General features: G+C 41.8%; 1 protein-coding gene across 2 annotated transcripts in view; it reads right to left on the minus strand.

Annotated features, from left to right (window-relative positions):
* The window catches only part of Ryr3 (ryanodine receptor 3), a 542,105-nt gene that overhangs the window by 309,002 nt on the left and 215,457 nt on the right, over window positions 1-17,646 (minus strand). The gene's annotated exons all lie outside the window — the stretch shown is intronic.

Here is a 17,646-nt window from a genome sequence, read left to right on the forward strand (position 1 = left end):
GACAAGTAAGAACATATGTTTTGGTACTTACCTAGTTCTCCTGACATCATGCGAATTTACCCTCAGTTTATATATATATATATATATATATATATATATATATATATATATATACTCTTAAGAGAAGATGCTTGTGGCTCAGTCTCTGTCCTCTTGAAACATGTACCAAAAGGCTCCAAAGTCTGAGATAGTTACCAAGATTGTGTGTGTGTGTGTGTGGTTGACCATGCTGTGTGTGTGGATGCCAAAAGTGGACATGGGTTATCTTTATCAATTACTTTCCACCTTATTGTTTTGAGACAGGATCTCTCATTAAGCCTGACTGGTTGGCTAGCTAGCCAGAGAGCTCCTGGGTGCCTCCTGCCTCTTCTTCCCAGTGCTGAGATTGCAGGTCCAAGCTTCCGTGCTTGGGTTATATGCATTGGGGATCTGATTTCACGTTCCTATGTTTATACAGCAAGCACTTTACCCACTGAGGCATCTCCCATGGACCACCATCAGGGGAATTTTACCATTTGACTTCTCTAGTCCAAAAGCATCTTTCCTACATCCCATCCTTTCAGAGCGGCAGACTGGCTGCCCAAGGCACTGTCTGTAGTTTTATCTGTCCATCCTGTCCCTTCCAGGCATGGCAATGAGCGACACAGAGGACAAGAAGCAGGTGGTGGGGAGAGAAACAGAGGTCTGGATAGTAAACGGTAAGTGGTTTCATCTCAGTTCTATTTGAATTAGCAGAATTGCTCTGTCAAAGAGATCCCCCCCCCCATGTCATACAATGCGCCTAAAGAGAAAAAAGACAAATGTGGTATATTGAAAAGAAGCTGATGACTAAATATAAATGTGGCTGTGCTCTCCCTCCCCCTGCCTATAGAAATATTTAAGTGTTCTCAGACTTTAATACCATGTCGGATTACATGGCTCTTCACAATATTTCCAAATTTCATGAAATCATTTGCACTAACTTCAGCTGTATTTACAAATGTGTCAACACCTTACGTTAAAATTAGATGTACTAAATCATTTTACATCTTGTCTGTCTGACTGGAATTGTCCCTATGAGCTTGTATCCTTACAACTTAACTGATGCTTCCAGTGGCTCATACTGAATGCACATACTCCTAACATGAACAAGTAACTAGATTAGGTGTCCTGCTATTGTCTATGGGTCCCTTCCTTTCCAATTTTTCTGTGTTCCTATCAGCTCTGTAATTATAACGAACCAAGAGTTGCTGACACTAAACAGTATTATGGAGTGGTTTGGGCTTCTTCTCTTCTGGTACTTCTAGAAACATTGATAGGACTTCAGCTTTTCATTAATAATGCTACCAGAAAAAGAAAGGAATTTAGATGCCCAATGGAATTGAATGTTATTTTGTTCTGTAGACCCTTGGAGCCTCCCGTTCTAGCTTCCCTCTCATATTAGACTGTGGTTTCCAGATGCCAGGGGATTTAAGAATCACCAGGCCCCCAGTCCAGAGTACTAATTTCAGTAGGTCTGGGGCTACCCTGAGAATCTGTATTTCTAGCAAGGTCTAGATGATACTGATGCTGCTAGTCACAGGACAAGATTTTGAGAATTACTTTCTTAGAGGACTGGATATTTGTGGCACTACTATGTCAGAGGAGTCTTCTATTATGATCATGTGCCATGGAGTAAATGCTATTTATGAATATGGTACCTTACACACTACCACAGCATCCCCACAACATCTCAAGATAGTAATGAATGTCACAATTTAGATTTAAGGAATTTGGCATCTAAAGAAGGTGCCTTGCCTTATGTGTCACAGTTGATACAATAGTACCATATCCATTGGGGTTAATGATGGATCTGAACCTCATTTTTCTAATGTGTGCACAGTAACTGCTCCAATGATAAGAATATAGAAACATCTTCCCTGGGGCTCATATATCAGGAATGTAATGGGCTCAAATCCTATGGTAGATACAGAACACAAAGTGGCACACAGGAAACAACTCTTGATATTAACTACTGCTGCAATAACAATGCCCCCAATTTTACAGCCACGTGAACTGACACATAGATTAAATAACATGTTCAAAATCAGACAGATCCCAAGTGCAGAGGCTGGACTTAACAAAGTGTATTCAACCATTCACCACACTATTGCCATTTCTGTAGCGAGGTAAGGGAGATAAACTTAGCGCCCCCCTCCCCCCCAAAAAAACCCATCAGGTTGCACGTAGAAAACAGCAATGCCTATTAAAGAAGTGAAGCAAGAGGTTTTGCACTCCTTAGACCAAGAGGGTGAAGAGTATGTGTCACAGATGTCTCGACTGAAAAGGCAGACCAACCACAGACTGCTAACAGAAAGAGGCATCGACACAGGTAGATTGCATCTTGGAAGTAGGAGTGTGAATTATACTTGAACATTTACAGCCATTCAGTAGTTGGTTCAATGCCCATGGACAGAAAGAGCTGGTATAAATAGGGATGTGGAGACGGACTCATCAGGATAGTCAGGACCACGACTAACTTGCTCACTGCATGGACTCTGTCACACAGCCATCAGGGCACCATAATAGTTTATGAGAGGATGGTGTCACAGTCAAAACCGTGGAAGGGAAGTCAGTGGTAGATGAACGGAGGAGTCCAGCCCAAGGGACAGGAAGAATTACTCTCTCATTTGGTCTCTTTCACAAGGGAAGGAACAAACAAATTGAGGAGAGATGCTATTCTTTACTCCTTTCTCTCAACCAATCTAAAACAAAGATTGGTATCACTTTAAAAAGCATTCTTCAGGCAAACACTCAGCCACCCACTGCTCCTAGTCCTTGAGACTGCATTGTGTCTCATCAGCCTATGGTAACAACGTCCAAAATGTGCCTGCTGAAGTAAGACGTGGGCTAGCGCCACCCCATCTAAAGATGTAAACTGCAGATTTACTTTCTTGCTACAAACCCTCTAGAGGCTTGCTATCAAGTTAGTAGTCTGATGTTCCCACAATGGCATCCAATTTTCCATATCAGGATTGTAAATTATTCCCTGAGAGGCCATGCAGTGAATATGTTAAGTTCTGTGATCTCTCTCACAGTTACCAGTCACACCTCACAGAGTTCTGAAAAGAATTGGTTCAAAATTTATAAGCCATTCTTAAACCCTAGCAAACCGTACAAATAGATACTCAGGCTGAATTTGACTGCTGACTGTAAGTCACCAAACCTTACCCTCCCTGAGCTGGCCCTCTTCCACCACTCTGACTTCGTGTGTCAGGAACATGCCCCCTTTTGCTCCTGCTCTAGTCATTCTGACTGTTCTGCATCTCTTAGATAATCTCACTCTTACCACAGGCCCTCTGTTCATGCCTTTCCTTCTCAGAATGTAAGTCTTCCATTGTTCTCACAGCCTGCCTCTACCTTCTTTTCACTTCTCCACCCAAAAACGTCTCATCACACAAGTCTCCTCTATCACTCTTTACAAGAAGACAGTCTCCCTCCTTCACTGCCTTCTGTTTTATCATGAGCCGATGTGAATTGGTAAGTTAATTTTGGTATGTATCTGTCCTTCCTTCCCCAAGAAATAAAGGAACCTCCATGAACATTCAAACTAAAATGTAGTGTCTCTGTCATCTCAATGCCACTTGTATCAGAATCAGATGAATTGGAGACACAATTCTCACAAAGAATTCCTAAATGAACGAATAAACAATTGGTGGATGTGGCCTTGGGTCTTCATTTTGCATGTCAGAAAAAAAAGAGACATAGGAAATTTAAAATGCTTCCCATGGCTGCCTTGAAAGTGTGAGCGGGAATCTGAACTTGGGGCTAAGAATACATTTTATTAACTCTTTTGATATTACCTCTGGACTAGTACTTCAGGAAAGACAATCACATCTATGAGGTAGTGTAGTAAAAAATATTAAAAATCTAGGCCTGGGGTTTCTACCCTGCCTTAGGTTATTGAGTTCCCAGATTTAAAAAAAAAAAAAAAACATACACACAGCCTTTATATTCACAAGATGCTCTAAACAATACCAGAGATGGGCAGCTGTCTACCCTCTATGCTGTTAGAATCTACTTTCCTCTCGATAACCCTGAGTTATTACTTATTATTTACTATGTTCCATCTGAGCTGCTCTCATCTCCAATTGGCCAGCCCACCTGATCACATTTTAATGGGTCAGCTAACCTACAACAGCTTCTTATTTCTGCCTCTCCTCCACATTCTTCATCCTTGTGGTCCCAAGTTTGGGAAACCTAAACCCCACCTATGACTCTTCTGTCCAGCTATTGGTTATCAGCATCTTTATTTACCAACAGCAATTAACTGGGGGCAGGATCACTCATTGCCTTCCATGTGGACTCTCCTGTCTTTGGGGCAACCAGACTTGGGGCAAATTAGCATTAGAATACGAGCAGCATTAGGCCAACCCACAACAAGGTAGTGCCTATACCTCAAGACTGTGAGACCTTCTTCTAGTGGTTTTCTCATTCCTGACATGATTGTCCTTGAATGTCACCACTGGCAGAGAAATAGAGATATTCTTGGAGTCACTCTATGATATTAGGGCACACCAGGGAAGAACTGATAAAAGGGAGGCTCGTTTCTATGACTAGAGGGAGAATGTTGCCCTAGACACTTAATTCAATCTTCTTACCTGTAATTTCAAGATTAATTTTCAGTATAGACAGTTTTTGTAGTTTCCAAAGAATCATGCCTTTCATGAAGTTAAACCAGAAATCAAGACTACAGAGGCAGAAAGCCTGCCTTCTATCCAGCTAGGAATGCTTCAAGATTGTTACATATCTAAACCAACTTGTTCTGTGACTGAAATGCTCATTTCTAGTGTGTGTGTGTGTGTGTGTGTGTGTGTGTGTGTGTGAGCTCCTAGGCCCTAAGAAGCATTCTAAGAGGACCACAGGATGGCTCCCTGGGAATCTATGATGACCCATCACACTTCAAGGGCCACAATCCTGGAAGGCCCTGCAGAGTGTGGTGTTGTTGCTTTGAGTGTTTTCTTCCTTGCCTATTCCACATCTCACTTTGGTTCCACTCAGGCCATATGTGTGTGTGTGTGTGTGTGTGTGTGTGTGTGTGTGTGTAGATTGCAGGACACAGTAGATGCATTTGCATAGCACAAAAGTATGAATTTCTCTTGATAGAAGAGAGCTAAATAATAATGGTGCCATTTAAATATAGGACAATGAAAGTGAATAAGCTAAATAAGCTAAATGAGTAGCAGGCATAAGCTAAAGCAGGTAACTCCACAGAGTCAGCTAGTTCAGTTGTTTTTACCACGAAAGGCTCAACTCATGACTGTTATAAATTACTAAGATTTTAATAGCCTGCTTATGTGAGTAGAACCTTTAAAAAGAAACAACAGACATTATTGGGTAAAATTTCAGATACACCGTGGAAAGGTACACTGTGGTATTCAGAATGGCAAAAGTAATATTTGTAATTGTTTATTCTCCAAAATTTCACTTATAGCCTCTGTATAGTTTCAGTTAAGAGTAAGAGACTAGCTTGGAGTTCAATAGAATTCTTAGTGAAATTAATGCTGAAATATGAACAGTAAGACATTTTTGTTCTGAAAGGGAACTCTTATAAAGTACCTTTAAGCAAAATTGGCTAATTCACCCTGCTACAGATTCACAAAGAAGCACATGGCAGGCACAGGCAGTCTGTATAGATCTAACAATGTGGACCATAAACTATAAGGAGGCAGTTCTTGTACAGGAGAGAGGCAGAATTAAGCCATGTCTCCTGCGAGTGGCTAACAAGTCAGTGGCTAGCGAGAGGATAACAACATCAGATCATGGAGAGTAAGAGAGTTAAATATTCCACTTTAAAATGAACTCATAGAACAACTAGCATACAATTAACGTTATCTACATCCTTTGCTGATGTGGTAGTCAAGTACATCCTAGAACTTACCTGTGCTCTGAAGCAACATGAGAATTCAAAAGAAACAAAAGGCAGATAAGACTCTATCCAAAGCAATGAGCACCAGAAAAACAGAAACTGAAACACTTAATAAACTACACAAAGCTTTTGTGTCACTGTGACAAAGAGGTTCACAACTCATTGAAATGTGGTAGGAAACCAAGCCTTGACTAAAGAAGTCGGCTAATGCTATGAATTAATGATACCGAACAGAATAAAGTGAAACCATATAGAAACACTGTAAAACTTCTTTTAACAATGAAAGGAATTGCAATTATATGATCTTGGCTATATCACTTTATATCTACAAAATGTGCAAAATCAGAAGGAAAAATGGTGTGTAAACTGTAGTTTAGCTGATACAAGCCTGAGTATGTTGGCACCATGCAATTCGGTAGGATATAAAAAGAGCCACAAAGAAGTCTATAACCTCAGTCAGAGTCATTTTACTCCTGAGAATAATTCAAAAGGAGCAAGAATGAATGCATGCAGCCATGGCAAAGGGCCTTATAATGGTCATGGCAAAACTGAAGGGAGCCTGGCAATAATCTAAATATGCCACAGAAATAATCTAATAAATCATGGGAATTCTTTGGGATGTCCTAGCACGTAGTCATTAAAGGCTGCTATCAGCAGGGGTAGGTAGAAACAGAAAATGCTATGATACAGCAGTACGACAAGACGCAGAATGCAAAGTATTTTCAAGTACTGCTTATACACACACATATATGATAAGAAAATCTATAGAAGTGTAATAGCCAGAACACAGAATATGGCTTAGGCAGACAAATGCTTGCCTTGTAAGCACAAGGACCCAAGTTTGATCTACAGATCCCACATAAAACATACTGGGTGTGGTACGGAATGGTTGTAACCTCAGTGTTGGGAGTTAGGGGCAGGTAGAATTCTGGGGCTTGCTAGACAGCCAGCACAACCTGCCTGGTGTGCTTCAGGTTCAGTGAGAATCCCTGTCAATAAATCAATATTGCAATTAATTGATTGATTAATGGTGTATAGTATTTTAGGAACAACACCTAGGTTCTCCTTTGGCCTCCAAATGCATGTGCATGTATATTTGAACACACACATTATTCATGTGCACCTGTACACACATGTACTCATCCACTCATGAAGAGGCATGCACATGTAAACACACACACATACTCACACACATTTGAACATGCAGACACACATGCATGTTCGCCTGCAAACACAAGCACTTACCTACAGACAGACACACATACATGAATGTATACACACATGCATGTGCACCTGCACACACACAAACGATCAACCAGCCACGTTCATGGTTGCAGAACATGTACTTTATCCTGCTCTAAATTTTTATTTCCCACTCTTACCACATCATCTTCTCAATAAAATTTATACATGTGTCTATAAAGGACAGGATGCTGTACGTATTTAAAGAAACGTGCTTCTGTGAACATACTAAGTTTATTTGTAACCCTTACTTGCTCAAGGGTGCAGTTTCTTTACCAGGGTCTTCAGTAAATAACTGAGCCTGAAAGGAAGACATGGATGCAGTGCTACTCTGCTTGGTTTTAGATACTGTCTGTAGAGTGCTATGCTCCAATCTGGTGTTACATGAAAAACTCAGAGAAGACACATGAGTTATCTTTATTTTGTTTTTGGAGTCTTAGCTCCAGGTTCTGTAGGGGAAAATCTCTTGCCACAAGGTGCCCCAAACCATGCATGGGTCTCAACCCAGGTGCTCCTTTGAACCTGTAGGTTCCTCTCTTTGGATCCCACTCTAGTTTCTGAGGACTTGGTTCTCCACAATCCCTTGTTTCTCAAGGTTCCCTTGTGCAGTTAACAGATGCCAGACTTGTCTACAGCTATAGGCCTGAGGAACACCAAGTCCAGCCAAATTCCAATTCAGTCCAACAAGCTGTCTTCCGTGAGGGATAGAGAGATGGGGTGAGCAATACACCACTCCAGCTCTGAGGACACCAAAGGAACCAGTGAGAATTTTCAGGTCTTAGACTACGAATGCCTAGGAATCAGAACAAGCATTCCTCCTTAATTACAGTGAAAGACAGACTTTGCTAAAACACAGTAGAACTCAGAAAGAACATTTCAGAGAAGGAGGGCCATTAGCACAGGTTAATATGACTTATGATTAGGAGCTAATCACCTAATGAGACAACAGAAATATTTTACAGGTATCATAATTCCATCCTAAATCTGTGTGAACTCCAAAGAATCCAAATAAAGGGTACTTAACTTTCTTCTCTATTGTCAGACCCAAATTCTGTATTTCCTGAGCTGGAGAGAGAGAGAGATATTCTCTCCCTTCAAAGATTCTCTATTGTAGAGAGTCAAAATGTGACATGAGAATAAGGCACCCATTTGTAATTTGACACTTTGATTTTTCTACTCATTACTGTTGATTATGAGTCTAGAACCAGCAGTCTGTGGTGCCTGAGTTGCTAGCTGCAGAAAGCAATGGGATGGAATCCCTCCTACATGTGGGGCGGCTCAGTCAAAGCCGTGCTAACTTTAGAGCAGTGGTACTCAACCTGTGGGTTGTGAACCCTCACAGGAGTCACATATTTGATATCCTGCGTATCAGATACTTATATTATTATTCATAATAGTAATAAAATTACAGCCATGAAATAGCAATGAAATAATTTTATGGCTGGGGTCACCACAACATGAGGAACTGTATTAAAGGGTCACAGCATGAGGAACATTGAAAACCGCTGCTTTAGACAAAAGTACTTGAAAGAAGGCCTTCACATTCTGGGCATCTTCCAGGGCCTCTTAGGATACTAATGAAAATCCAAATCATGAGACAGAATTTTGATGAAGTTCTGGTAAGAGGAAGATGGTAAAGCTCCCGTTTCCTGAATCCCACATTCAGAGCCTTCTCACTTGAGGTTAGTTGATGCGGAGGAATCATTAGGATAGAACATACCTGGAGTTACAATGAATGCTGCGTGTGATGGTGCAAAGTCTAAGGTGACCACTATTCCATCTGCTTCTAAGCTATTGTCCCAAAGGCACCAGAGTGACTGTGATCCCAGGGAACCTCACCTCTCTCGCCCCAGTGCTGTTTCTCACTGTCTCTTCATGTGACAGCACTGTTGAAACCTTGAAGACAGTGCAGAGAGACTGGCCTTCTATGATCTTTATTTTTAAATATAAGCATTTACTGCTGAAAAAACTTAATAGTCTCCCCCCAATCATGCCTGCCAGTATATGTCCCATTCACCATTCTCCTGCTTTAGGGTTTACTGAATCCAGCCAACCCTTCCTCTTGGAAGCATCTAGGATGATGTTTCCTGGAAGAGAAGATGGTCCAAGCACTTAGTTCATGTTATTAATTTTATAATATGATGAAAGTATTCTAAGACAGTAGAGACAAAGGCCAGAGTCTGGTGTAAGAAACTGAGAATTATGGGTGATCAGGGTCAATGGAATATGGATATGAAAATAAATAAGGAAAACAATTCTAACAAAAAAAAAGCAACTGCTTCACTTCTTCCCGAAGTATGCTTGCCATTGGGTGCAGAAACACAACAGCATGAGAAGGCTCTTCCAGGATTCCTACCTGGCATTTGTTGTGCTTGGGTCTGGTCCATGGGGTAAGGTTAAATTGGCTTGGGTCACTTAGAGACTGGTGATGTGGAGATAAAGTTGGTTCTTTCTCTGAAACCAAATGATCTGAGAAGGCAAAGCCCCTGGATGTTGTACGATTAACCCCTGATGGCCTGGCTAAAGATAGCTAAGGAATCTTCCTTCCAAATCTTCAAGACCAAGTATTGGTTGGTGAAAACATGATGATAAAGCATATGCTTATTACATATGAAGCTTTGGTTCAGGTCCCAAAGCTGACAAACATTTTGGCTTCTAAGCATTGCTGTAGCTTTGTGCAGCCATTTCCTTGCTCCCTGGTCTGAGCATCTGTGGCTGGTGAAATGGCACTGAGTTCCCTGGTAGGCCTAGGATGTGACAAGGACTGTGTGGCTCTTCTAAGATGCTGCCACACTTTTCTCTGAGTATACGTGCTACAGGGCAAGCAGACAGTGGGGATGCCAGCTCTAATACACGGTTCTTACTATGGCACATTTAAAAGAACGAACTGACAGGAGATATTTGTCAAGCTACTGGTGACATTTAGACTGATGACAAGTATACTTTGGAAAGAAATGAGCCAATTACTGTTTTTATTAGAATTAATTTTCCTCCTTTCTTCCATATCTAACAAATTTCTTAGAATCAGACACTGCCAAGTTCATTCTTCACATAAAAGGACCCAGCAGCCAGATCTGCTTTCAGTTATAGCCCTGGTTCTTATCTGAACTACCCATACTCAGATCACTGGCGAAATAGTGAGCCAGTGCCATACAGGGTGAGGACCAGGAACTTTGCCCAATAATTTCCTTTTACCAAATTTAATGTATAATCAATATTTCCTACTAAGAATCTAACATCAAAAGGTCAGAATACCATGAATTGAAAATTTTAACATTATCTCTATTATTTCTCTCTACTAAAGCATTAGTTTGTCTCAGGGACTGACAGATTTAAAAATAGGAATTTTTAAATTACACGCAATAAGTCCTACTGTGTGCATTGTAAAGCACCTCAAACTAGCTATAATTTGCTGTCTGACTCTGTTTCTTTTCTGAAGTTCTTACAGATAATGTTTACCTTTTCTTTTCTAAGCATCCTGTATCAACAACTATTCTATATTTCCCATCTTTCTGTCCCTGCTGTACTCAACCCACTATGATCTTGCTGTATAAAGATGAGTTCTTGCTTTTTTCTCTACGTTGATCTAATACACCTGAACCCACCATTATATCCCTTAAACAAAACAGCTTCAGTTCTCCTAGGAGTACAGCAAGTGACACTGGGTAGAGAAACTCCTTCTCTGAGCTCTGTGTACATGGAGCCTGCAGATAAAAGGTTAGCTGACCCTGACTCTTAACTCCTGTATCAGGACAAGATGCTGCTCTGAGGGCATCATGTTTCTGAACCTCTTGTGGTGTCATTATAAAGAAGGAATCCTGGGTCACTGCTATAAGCCAAAGTCCCAACTTTGCACGCAAACAAAACAAAGAAACCCACAACACAAAAAGTAGACCACTTTCCTAAGATTTTGACTTCATGGATCTGAAGTGGGCCTGCCTATCATGGTAATAACCATTCTGGGGTGTGGGGGGGCATAGATATATGTATACTAAGGCTTAACTATAGATCCTCGTGCACAGCAGATAAATGCTCTACCATCAAGTTGTATCCCTAGAGTGATTCTCAGGTTCTCACAGCCATGCTCAAGATCCACACTTCTGGAACTTTCCAAGCCATTCTGGACCATGGGATTAGCATGACACTTGATAATTAGTAAGTACTCTACTCTCAGAAGCATCCTGTTGGACTCATGACGAATTTCTCCAGAGCTCTATAGATGCATTAAACTAATACTGTTGCTTCCCAATGGCTTTGATAATTATAGAACTGATACTATACCCTCTCTGCCATGGTCTCAACTTTGTTGCCATACATATGACACATGGAAAGACATATAGCTCTATTGTAAAATCTATATGTTGGGAGGACTCGGGACTGAGCAGCCTTGAAAGAGGAAGAGTTTCAGTCCCCCCGTCCCCAGTTACCCTTCGTCCACACAGCCTCACAACATTAGCTGTCATCTAGATCCTTATGTGCCTCTTGTGCAATCTGGGTCTTGCTCATCACCCCATAGCCCTCAAAACATAGATGGAGATGAAGTTGGGGTAATTGAGTGCACTAGGAGACAAGGATTGGCATTTCTTCTATGACACATGCTGCCTTCAATACTGGAATCAATCACCTCTGATCTACTGCTGTCACCCTGGCTTTTGTGTATTACAGGTCTTGCAGGCCTTTAAGGTACGCCTTCCTCGGAATTCTGCACTCTCATCTTCTCTCCTCCACTTCTGTCTGTGTCTGCTGAGTTGGTGTCTCTCTGAGTGGTAAATAATTTAATACTTGGGCAGTTCTTTTACTGGCTTCTTTCAAGAGAACTTCCAGAGACCTAGTTTAGATTTAAGTGTTCCTTTCACCACCTAGATCTTCTGATGGATGGGAAAAAAAGAAAAAAAACCCTTCGTTTTAAAATCATTTTTTTTTCTCTACATCTGTGAGTGGAAGCTGGGAACGGAATAGAGCACGCACCCTCTGATCTATTTTCTTCCCATTGTGTGTAAAAAGGGAATTTATCAAACTGACGTGGAGAAGATAGCACATTGGCCTGATAGCAAAACCTGACTTCCCCAAACCACGGGGCCTCATGGCTTTGCTGCAAGAGAAGAAAGCACTGTAAGTGGCATTCCCACAAAGTTCCCAGGGAGCGGGCCAACCACTCCCATAGATACCACTGCTCATAATTTAGGGGAAATTAGAAAAAAAATCTATAAGATTAATGAAACTAAAACTCAGTTGCATTCATTTGCCTTTCTGTTTTTGTTTTTCATTTTCCCTTTTCGTGGAGGGGAAAACCCAAGTCAGTTCTTTCTCCATGGGTTTTGTGGTTCCTAGTAATGCAACGTGATAACTTGATTCTGAAAAGAGCATTGTGGAAGTCACTTCTTCCACTGGGTGGGGTTGCTGCTGATCGGGGTCTCAAGAAACTCTAAGAGTAATCACATATAGACTGAAAATAGTTGTGAGTGGGTAGCCCTCAGTGAGAAGCAGATCTGGAGAGAGAGGTGGACAGACTGGAATTACTCCTTTATCTGGTAATCATTTCACAGCCCCATTATTGATACATACCAATAGCTATGTATGTAGCTTGAAGCGTCAAGAAAGGATGCCCTTCTTGCAGACCACCTTAGAAGACTATGTCAGGAGATGGAAAAGGACCACAGAAATGTTCTTTATTAAGTGAACAGAGTAATACAACATAGATGTCTGCTATCTCAAAGAGAACACATTGTCTTATTAGGTTTTCATATTTAAACAAGGTGTGGGGAAAACAGAGGCTAGATTTTCTTCATCACTGTAAATGATACATCCCATGTTCTTTACACAAATAAAGTCTTATACTGCCATTAAGGAAATTTTCTTCTGACTAGACCATATTTCCTCCAATCTCACACTAACGGGGATTGGCTTGCGACTGGTAATGGCACGAGATATGCCTCGTGCCAGAATTAGCCCTAAAATTAACCTCAGTGAAACAAACTCTGAGACATTAAAGAGTTGCTCAATTTCTGTCTTGTGAAAGTTGTCATCCTAAAATAACACACTTGTTTGGATCAATCAGGGAGGGACTGGGAGTGTAACATAAAATGATGCCTGTATTTTGGAATATACCTTAAGAGATAGAAGAATGAAAGATGATACTGATTGTCCAGAGGATGGCGGATTGTGAAAAACAGTCATTGTAGTGAACATTTAAATTTCCAAGTGAAATCTTGTAGCAGTGTTTTTCAAACTCTGCTAAACCCAAATTGATGTTATTTTGACATTAGATTATAAAATAAAGATGCAAATTAGAAAAGCTGTTTGGGATGTGAAAGAATCTGGGTGGTGTGCTTTAGTCCTGACACTGAGTTTCTATAAAGCCAGTCTGTAATACTGCAGGTGCTCCAGCTGATACAGAATGCTGTGCAAGGTCTCATGGGCTACAAACAAAATGGTCCAGTGCCAGTTGGACCCTGCTTAAGGAGATACAGGAACATCAGGGATGTCATATAATCTGACTCAGCAACTTCCTGCTTAGGAGCCCCTGGGGTGTGTAAGAAAATAAAATTGTGGATTTAGCCTGAAGTTCTTCTTCCTAGATCAAGTTTGTGCATATTAAGCAGATCTCACAGATATCAACTCTTTTTGCATTGGAGGGCTGCATATCTGTATGTGTGTGAAAAACACAACCATCGGCGGTGGATGTACCTCTGTAGAGGTAACAGAATGTGCAGAAAAATTGAAGTAGCCATTACTGAACAGAGCATGGGAGATATGAAACATGAAAATAATTTTTTTGGCACATGTCGTAACATACAGCAGTGAAAATTTCACTCTTTAGAAGGATGTACTTCAGGAACTAATTTTTAAAGTAAACATAGATTATAAAAATAAACATAATAGGCTGTTTTTCCTCTGTTAGAGTTGTATTTTAATAGCAGAGTCTAATAAAAGAAATAAGAAGATAAATACAAACACATTTCTTTTGTGCAGGAGGATAAGTTCAGAAATGGCATCTTCCTAAATGTTGCGTGATATTATTATGCACTAGGAAAACAAAAACCTGTTTACCTTTGGAAAAGGCACTCAAGTCAGGTCAATGTATTTAGGCAAAGATAGATAATTACCTACTGACTGCCAAAAGGGACTAGCAGAATAACACCGCATCTGAAATTCCTGCAAGGAAAATACTGATGATGCAGAAAGCAGTTAGAGTTGGACCCGAGAGGATCAGGGATTTAGCACTATGAATTGGCTGTTTTCCAGTGCACTGGGAACAGTAGAATCTAATAAAAATCTAATAAAAATTACGAATAAAATCAATACAGCTAGAGGTGAAGTCAGCATAGTCTATGTGGCTCCACATGAGGGGAGAGACAAGCATCTGGAAAGGATTTGTGTCACTGGAAAAGATTAGGGTTATGAGGAAGGGTGGGGGGTCCATGTGGTAGGTTCATCTGATACTGTTTTCTGGAATAAGCCTGGGACCAATACTGAGCCACTGTTCCTCCCACTGACTGTGGCTGAAAACAGCCAGCAAATCATGCATTGCATCTTGGTTTTCACACCTATGGAACGCATCCAAACAGATGCCCAACAGGAGCAATACACTGGGAAATAGCAGTAGTTCATCCTCTTGGCAACCTGGGTCAAATGTTATCACTCCTGGTATCTAAACTCTTTCAGGGCTTTCAGAATCAATCCTGGGGAATGTCTACCACAATAAGATGCTAGGTATAAATATGGGGTCAAGACTAGCCACAAAAATTGATAACTGAACAGAGCAAAAGGTTTAGATATGCTATGCTGTTTAATATCCTCTCTCTCTCCCCCAGTGTTAGCAAGCCACAGTTTATGTTCGTATAGAAGATCCTGGGCCCATTTCTAGACTGAAAGAATATGCATTTGAGACACTGGATCATTAATTCTGAGATCCAGGTAAATTTTAAACTTGGACCAGCATTTGGAGATAGTCTTTACTAAGTTGGCATGGGAAAAGCCCACGGGGAAGATAAAATGTAAAAGTTGTCAGGGTAGCAAAGAATGGAGACACAGTTGTTCACACTGCAGGGATGAGGTGTCTCTCCATCCTCTGCGGCTGTGCTTTGAACTGCAGAGCAGAGCAAAGCCTTTCCTTTTAGAAAATCGACGCCACAGCCTTCTCTGCATGGCTGACTCAGTCATCACAGTTGAGCTATCTGTACCTATAAAACAAATGAAATCTGGAAATTTCTGTACTTTAAAAATAACTGAACATCTCTAAGAACAAGCCATAATTTTAGGAAACCATTGAGATAGATACACAGAAAAGCAGTATGTTCTGCTCAACTTCCTCAGAGCAAAGTTATGAAAACAGCAATATTTAAGGGCAGTACTGCCACAGATTTACACCTCCTGCCCATTCCACATACAGTGAGCAGGACTCGGGCAAGTCAGAAATACAAAGATCTTCTAAAGCAAACTCCCAAGGACCCATTCTTAATTTTCTCCTTTGGAACAAAGCTTTGTTTTGTCTTGACACCCACTGCTCCCCCCCCCCCCCCCCCCGAATCCTCAGCCCAAGCGGAAAAGGAACAACAACTAAAGAAACACTGATTGCTACCTTTTGCCTCTGCAAATGCTATACCAGTCTCTGCAGAAGAGGGGTCAGCTTTACATCTGGGTCTTCTAGACCTTCTGGTATTTATTTCTGCTGTCTTCCCACTGCTATTCACCATCTCAGATGCTTACAAGTTCTCCAGATAGACAGTGACTACTAGGGGATGAGACACTTGCCACAGGTTCCCACTCAAGTGAAGATTACACTGCCCTACTGGGATCAAGAACTCTCTGGCATTCAGCTAATTTTTTTTTACTCACATCTCCAAATTGGTGGGGATTTTTTTTTCTTTTTCTTTTTCTTAGATATTTTCTTTCTTTACATTTCAAATGTTATCCTGTTTTCTCATTTCCCCTCCCAAAGCCCCCATATCCCATCCCCCCTCCCCCTGTTCATTAAACCACCCACTCCTGCTTCCCTGTCCTGGCATTCCCCTATACTGGGGCATTCAGCCTTCACAGGACCAAGGGCCTCTCCTTCCATTGATGTCCCACAAGGCCATCTTCTGCGACATATGCAGCTGGAGCCATGAGCACTTCCATGTGTACTCTTTGGTTGGTGGTTTAGTCCCTAGGAGCTCTGGGGGTACTGGTTGGTTCATATTGTTCCTCCTATGGGGCTGCAAACCCCTTCAGCTCCTTGGGTACTTTCTCTAGCTTCTCCATTGGGGACCCTGTGCTCCATCCAATGGTTGTCTGTGAGCATCTACTTCTGTATTTGTCAAGCACTGGCAGAGCCTCTCAAGAGACAGCTATATCAGGCTCCTGTCAGCAAGTACTTGTTGGCACCCACAAGAGTGTTTGGGTTTGATGTTTGTATATGGGATGGATCCCCAAGTGGGACAGTCACTGGATGGCCTTTCCTTCAGTTTTTGCTCCATCCTTTGTCTCTGTATTTTGATCCCCCTTCTAAAAAGAACTGAAGTATCCACACTTTGATCTTCCTTCTTCTTGAGCTTCATGTGGTCTGTGAAATGTATCTCGAGTATTCTGAGTTTCTGGGCTGATATCCACTTATCAGTGAGTGCATACCATGTGTGTTCTTTTGTGGTTGGGCTATGTCACTCAGGATGATATTTTCTATTTCCATCCTTTTGATTATGAATTTCATGAATTCATTGTTTTTAATAATTGAGTAGTACTCCATTGTGGAACTGAGAAAGGCAGTCTGTGTTCTGGTCAAGCAAGGCTTACTCCAGAGACCCAGTACAAAACTCTACAAGGGACAGAACGGTGAGCCACATTCCCAGACAAAGGTACCTGAGACCATGAGTCTTCAACTCCATAATCCTGTGGCTATCAGTCATGTAGACAATGTCCTAAGCTCCTGAAATTTTGGCTAGACTTCACCCCACAGTTAACCTGGCACTAGCCAGGTATGCTCCTCCCCACAGTTACCTGGCAACAGCAAGGTAGCCTAGCCCACTATAAAAGGAGCTGCTTGGCCCCTCCTCTATCTCTTAAGCTCTCCTCCTACTCTCACCTTTTGCTCCCCTTCTCCCCCTCCCTTCCCCCCCTCTCCACGTGGCCACGGCCAGCTTCTACTTCCCTACTCTTTTTCCTCTCTCTGCCTTTCTACAATAAAGCTCTAAAACCAGATCACCTCTGCTCATAGAGACCAGCCATGCTGGAGCAATGCATCTATCCTCCCACTGGGAGGCCTTCCTGTGCTCCAGCCATGGCCACCAGCCAACCCAAGCAGCCCACCAAGCTAGCAACCTGAGCTAGCCAGACTCTTGCCCTAGTGGGAACCACCTAGTGTCTTCTCCCTATGCCTCCCTCTCACATTGGCCTGGGGGCCAACTGAGCCACCCCTCTCCCCCACCCCCACCCCCATCCTGGCCCTCACTTTGTTCTCAGCTCTTCCACAACATACCTGTCCCCTCTGACCTCCATGAGGCCCAGAGACCCTGGACTGCCCCTCTCAACTCCCACAGACT

This window comes from Mus caroli, chromosome 2 (assembly GCF_900094665.2).
Source record: "Mus caroli chromosome 2, CAROLI_EIJ_v1.1, whole genome shotgun sequence".
NCBI lineage: Eukaryota > Metazoa > Chordata > Mammalia > Rodentia > Muridae > Mus > Mus caroli.